We start from the raw sequence: 6,895 nt of genomic DNA on the forward strand, positions 1-6,895 counted from the left end.
GAAATTGACTATCACTTTGTTCGTGACAAAGTGGCAAAGAAAGAGTTGCAGGTTAGCTTCATTTCTACTAAGGATCAGCTGGCTGACGTGTTCACTAAAGCTCTCCCTGGTCCGCATTTCTCTACTCTGTGTGGCAAGCTCAATGTTGTAGCTAGTCCACCTTGTGCTTGAGGGGGAGTATTAGGACTCTATTATTATTAGTATTCGTTACCTATTGTTACTAGTATTAGTCTTGTATTAGGTTTGCTATTCGCTACTATATATATTCCTGTACAGACTTATTATTTGATTCATTCAGAAATATTATATCCTCATCGTTTGGACCCATAATAATAATAATTTGTATCACACTCTTCTGGACATCAGGCGACCCTAGTCCATGGCATAACAATTGAGGAGCCTTTTGTGGGCAAGCTAAAAAGGTTCATGTAAAGTAATATCACGTTAACATACATTAATAACTACTAAATTTTAACATATACAAAGTTCTAATTGCATTTTTTTAATATGCTAGTCTATTTAAAACATTTTAAAGTTGAATGGTGCAATTAAATTTACTCAAATTATTCGAAGTTAATTTGATCGTTTTTTTTCAAAATAATAATTAAAATTAGAATACATGCATGCTTAGTATGAAATTCTCAAACTTTGATAACATTCCTCCGTCAATAAAAATTGTCATATTTTCTTTATAGAAGTATATTAATGAAGCCTAAAAACATATATTCTTAGCAATGAGTGAAAATCTTCATCATCGTCCAAATCTAGACGAGGATAGAAAGTTCTATCTTCCAAAAGTACCTATGAAGTCCATGTACTATAGTGTTTTGTTCAATTCAGTCCTTGTACATTTATTTTGTTCAATTTAGTCCCTCTACTTTAAAAAGTGATAAAACTAAGGACAATTGTCCAAATCTCATTACGAACATGGTCGTAATTATTTATTTTGGACATACTAATTTAATATATTGGTGGTCAAAATAAAAAAGTTTAAATATTTATAAAGTAATATATGAGTCAGAATATAAATATCATCAGCGTCACGTAACCTAAGTTAACGATAATATTAACATTGTTAACTATTGTCTTTAATTGCACCATTTTTGAAAGTACAAGGACTAAATTGAACAAAATAAAAGTATAAGGACTAAATTGAATAAAACGCTATAGTACAGGGATCTCATAGGTACTTTAACCCAAGCATTCCTTCATAAACACGACGTACTCCTCTACCACAATTATAACTTGTCAAAAAATTTATAAACTAATTTTCAAGAAATTGAAAAGTGACTAAAAATTTGTTACTTGATGGTAAAGAAAAAAAAAAAAAAACAACAAACAAATATGCGGTCGTACATCAATACCACATTACCTAACAATTTTCATGTAAAGTAATGTCATGTTAACATACATTAATAGTTGTTAGATTTTAAGTTTTAACCTATACAAAGCTTTAATTGTATTTTCTTAATATGCCAAGTTTATTTAAAACTTTTTAAAATTGACTGGTGCAATTGAATTTTCTAAAATAATTTGAGGCTAATTTAATTATTTTCTCAAAATAATAATTAACATTTGACTACACACTTAATATGAAATTTCCAAAGATTTATAATATTCCTCCCTGAATAAAAGTTGTCATGTTTTTTTTTTTTTTTTTTTACTAAAATATATTAATCTAGTTTTTTTTTTTTTAAAAGAAAAGATGAATTAATTGTCAAGTACCTTATGGTTTGATGATTTTCAAAAAAAAAAAAAACCTTATGGTTTGATGATATCAATGTTACTATTCCACTTTAGATTGTAGTACTCAAAAAATTGAATTACTTGATTTAAACTTTAAAATTCCGAAAATAACTAAAAATGATGAATTTACAAAATAATCCTCCATAATAATTTTTTTAAAAGAAATGATGAAATTGGAATTTAAACGGTCCTCCAACTATTGCGATTTTTCAAAATTGGTCCTCGACTTTTAATTTGGACGAAAAAAACATTTGACTTTCGAATTTGTTCCAGCAATAGTCCTTCCGTTATCCATCCGTCTCTTAACCGTTAGTTTAGGGGCCAAAATAGTCTTTTTATCTGCTTGCTCTCTTCTCCCTCATTTTCGTCCGTATATGTGACACAGAGAAGCAATAGGAAGAACTCCATTGTTTCTCTGATCTGGCATGGTAGCAGATTTAATAATCAAAAGCCTCTGCTCTCTTGGCAACTGCTAAACTAATTCTTCGAAGCCTTATAATTCCAACAGTTTTGCCACTAAACTGCAAAGTATGGTGGCAACAAATAAGGTTAGAATGAGTATCAAACTATCCATCCTTAAATTAATACAAGCTCTATACTTTTAAACAAACTTCTAGCTACTTTGAAGATTTTTTTATTTTTTTTTTTGGGTGAGGGGGTGAGGGGGGAAGAAAAATGATGAAATTAAGATCAGATAGTAGTGTAAAGCCACATCTTATCTTACTCTATATAATAGCAAAATGTTTTTTGCCAATCAATTTCCCGCCTAAATGAAATTGCATCATTTTAAGGTATTAAAATACCAATTAAATGAATTTGCATCATTTTAAGGTATATAATGCATCATACTTATCTATTTTCAATACATGTTAATCTACAATTATTGTTATTTAATGATGAAGCAGGTAATACATTCCAGTATTTTTAAGTTGACATTTTATTGTATAAATTAATTTATTGTTTACTGGACAAAAAAAAAATTAGAGTATCCAATTTAAAAAAATAAGATTAACCTGTTTTTTTATTCTTACAATTTTGTTGATCGACAACAATTTAATTGTTCATTCTAATATAGTTTTGAGAGGGAATTTTTTTTTTTTTTAAAAGTTACTAAATCAGTTACTAAATTGAAAAAAAGTTTTTTAAAATTTAAATCAGTTGCATGAACAATAATATTGGAGAGACGAACAAGTTTAAACAAATAATTATTGAACTGATATTAAGTAATTAGAAAATATGATATATTTCTTAATTTCGTTTTAAACAATAAGTTTTACCTGAATATGATACTGTATTTATTAAGTTTGTTTTAGATTTGCTCCGGTCACCCGATTTTTTAGATCGACATTTGGGGAAGAAAGCAATTCCACAACGGCCAAAAGCTACGATCAGATTATCTGAAAAGTTTTTTAGCAGTGGATTACTTGGACGTGCGACGATTTAAAATCGAGTGTGTCAAGACGCCGGAAACAGAGAAGGTTCGCATAAGTCAGTGAACATTTTAGAGAGAATGACGAACGCAACAGAGTAGACGGAAGCGCAATCGTCAAAAAATATGGATTAGGGTTTGGTAATGAGGTTTTATAATTGGGTTAATGGGCTTGGGTATTGGGCTGAAATGCAACGTAACTGGGTTATATGGATAGATAATTAAATGTTTATTGGGCTTAGGCTTGCAGGTTTTATTTTTTCTTTCATGTCATGAAATATTTCATATTTAGTTTAGATTTATATATGTTGTACGTATATAATTATTATTATTAAGCAATGTTTAAGAAAAGATTTTCGTAGTTAGTTTCAATGTATGATGATGATACTGTATTTTTTATTTATATATTGTCAAGTATATGTACTATAGGCTTTAATTGCAAATCATATTAATAAATGTTTTTATATATAAGAAAATTTAATTTCATAATTTTTTTATTGTATATTGTTTGATTTCCTAATTTTTAAATTTTTTTTTTTTATAAAAATGTGTGTGTGTGTGTGTGTGTGTGTGTGTGTGTGTGTGTGTGTGTGTGTGTGTGTGTGTGTGTGTGTGTATATATATATATATATATATATATATAATTATTTTAATGTACACTTTTTAAATCTCATGTGATATGTTATAACACAATTCTTTATAATATATGCTAACAATATGTGATGTTCGATATAACAACCAATTTAATATTGTTAAAGAAAAATATATTTCAAAATAAGTTTTAATTTCATGATTAATATTTTATTTTATTGTTTTTAAAATATTATCAATATTAAAGTTACTTAAATTTTATGCCGTGCATCGCACGGGGCAAAAACTAGTTGAACTAACGCAAACATGTCACCAAAGTTAGAGAGAATATTTATAGTTACGAATAAAGGGAAACAGGTTTGAGTTGACCAACCAGATAACTAGTTACTCATCCATGATGTTCCACAGACCAAGAAACATTTATCAACAACAAACAGAACTCAACAACGATGCCATTTGTATTTAGTTTTTGATGAGTACTCAATAAGACTGCCAAATCCCTTTCATTCAACAATATTCAAGCTGAGAACATAATCGCCTCTAGCATTCTTTCTGTAGATTTATAGTCTTGAATGAATGTTATTTCAGAGTATTTCACCAAGTACTAAGAAGGCATATGGGGAACATAATTACCTCTAACATTCTTTCGTAAAATTCTAGTCCTGAATGTAGATTATTTCAGAGTATTTCACCAAGCACTTAGAAGGCATATAGGGGGAAAACAAAGCAGAGAGGACCAAAATTAAACTATTTTAACCTGCACAATTTTGTTCTCTGTAGCTAAAAATTCAATCTTTGTACTTTGTCTATAGAAAATGATATAAAAAGAAGCGATTAAACCTTGCTAGTTAACTTGAAGTCACCCGTCTTCCACAACCCTGTCCTCACAAATCGATCACACTCGCAAATCCTTCGGAGCACAACCAGCATCAACCCGATTGCCAAGTAGGCGATGTCCTCCGTCAACACGTCGGGGGTATTGGTAAACCGAATTCCCTTCTCCCTGCACTTGGCCAAGTCGATCTTATCCAAGCTGACGCTGAAACTGGAAACTATCTCCAGCTTGGGGAGCGCATCAATCAGCTCCGCGTCAGCCCCGACGGAGGCGTGGATCGCGTTGGCGTTCTCCCTCAGGAATTCCTTCTTTTGCGGGAAGTTCTAGAAGCGGAAGAGCTTGAACCGCTTGTCGAGTTCCTCTTCCAAGTACGGGTTCATCGGAATCGCCATTAGCACTCCAATACTCTTGATTTCTTCTTCCCAGATCTGGAGAGGACTTCAATTGTGTTTAGTTCTTCCTATTGCTTCTCTGCGTCAATCGAAAATGAAGGAGAAGAGAGCAAGCAGATGAAAAGACTATTTTGGCCCCTAAACTAACACTACTGGAAATTATGTAATTTCCGACCACCTGAAAGTGATCTTAAATCAAGTTGATACCAAAAAGTGGTCGGAAATAGCAACAAAGGTTTTTCCGGATACCAAAAGTGGTCAGACATTCGATTTGATTTAAGATCACTTTCAGGTGGTCGGAAATACCATAATTTCCAATAGTGTAACGGTGAAGAAATGGATGGATAACGGAAGGACTATTGCTGGAACAAATTCGAAAGTCAAATGCCTTTTTCGTTCAAATTAAAAGTCGGGGATTAATTTTGAAAAATTACAATAGCCAGAGGATCATTGCTGGAATTAACTCTATTGAGTTTCAATTTTTCTGGGTGGGTCCCGGAGACCGTTTACTGAATTATGGAGAACTCCAAAGCTGTTGAATTCCATGGGGAGCAGCTTCTCATTCTCATTCCCTTTACAGTTTACACGCTTCCGTAGATTCTCTCCGTTTTCGTCTCTGCCGGCGCCGCACATTAGGCACAGAGATGGATCGTTGAACAGCGAGGGTTCCGCCGGACGGTGCAGGCCGGAAACCATTGATTCTCGTGCCGCTCCGATCCGCTACACTTGTCGCTCTGTGATTCGCGTCGCTCCCGGCGTGTACAGACTCGAGATCGGAAACCTCATCGTCCTCTCGCGAATAACACCGCCATCAAAATCGATCACCACCAGGTGCATTCTTCACTCTCTGTATATTTTTCAAGTCAACATTAAATTAAACATTTAGTTCGTTTTTTTGTACGTTATATTTTATTCCTTCTCCAAAAGTTGGATCTTCAACACCAAGAATTTATAATGATGAAAATCACGAACTCAATATTTAGTAGATAGAGTCAGGCCCGGTCTTATCATTCTTAGGCCCGGGGCATAACAACAAAAATGGGCCCTATACGAAATTAATATATACTTTTATAATTAAAATTTAAATTAAATAAGGAAGCAATACTAATGTAAAATAACTTAAATAAGATTCACAAGTTTTTAACAATTTTACATACACATGAAAACAATTATAGATACATTCCTAAATCCACAATAATCAATTACCGCATCAGTATTTTCATAAATAAATAATATAGTTTATAAAAATGAATAAATAATTTAAAACCAAATGAGCTTATAGACAATCACATTATTATTATAATAAATAATAAAGTAATATTAATAAAAATTTATATATAAAAAAAAACTTACAAATAAGATCATAGCATAAAATCTTAATTATTGAGAACAATAAATCAAAACACTCAAACGGGATAAAAGATATTCATAATAAAATATGAAACATAATTAATTGGATAAAATAGTTCGAATAAAAAATATGTAATAAATCACACATCTTATATATTGATATCATATTTATAAATACTCTTTTTTAGTTAGATCACTTTCAAGTTTTTCTACATTAATTTGAATACGATGACACACAATAAAACTTCTAACCTACATTGATTAGATAATTCATACAAAAATTAAATTATCTTTTAAAATATTTTTCATAACTAAATCACAAAATATATTACATATACATAACTCATTATAAAGTTCACAAAACAACAAATATGCTAAATATAAATAGTAAATTACTAGAATAGAAATAAATTCAAAATTTAATATGTATTACAAATCAATCTATATTATAAATCTCACTATAATTATAGAAAGGTAACAAAATCACAAAGTTATAAATTAAATTTAGAAAAATACAAATTAGAAATAGAAATAAATAAATTGTAGGAATAT

At 30.6% G+C, this 6,895-nt stretch overlaps 1 pseudogene; it reads right to left on the bottom strand.

Annotated features, from left to right (window-relative positions):
* Positions 1-1,495: 1,495 nt before the first annotated feature.
* On the bottom strand, positions 1,496-5,626 carry LOC109179807 (annotated as a pseudogene).
* Between the last annotated feature and the right edge of the window lie 1,269 nt (positions 5,627-6,895).

Source organism: Ipomoea nil, unplaced genomic scaffold (assembly GCF_001879475.1).
Source record: "Ipomoea nil cultivar Tokyo-kokei standard unplaced genomic scaffold, Asagao_1.1 scaffold0980, whole genome shotgun sequence".
NCBI lineage: Eukaryota > Viridiplantae > Streptophyta > Magnoliopsida > Solanales > Convolvulaceae > Ipomoea > Ipomoea nil.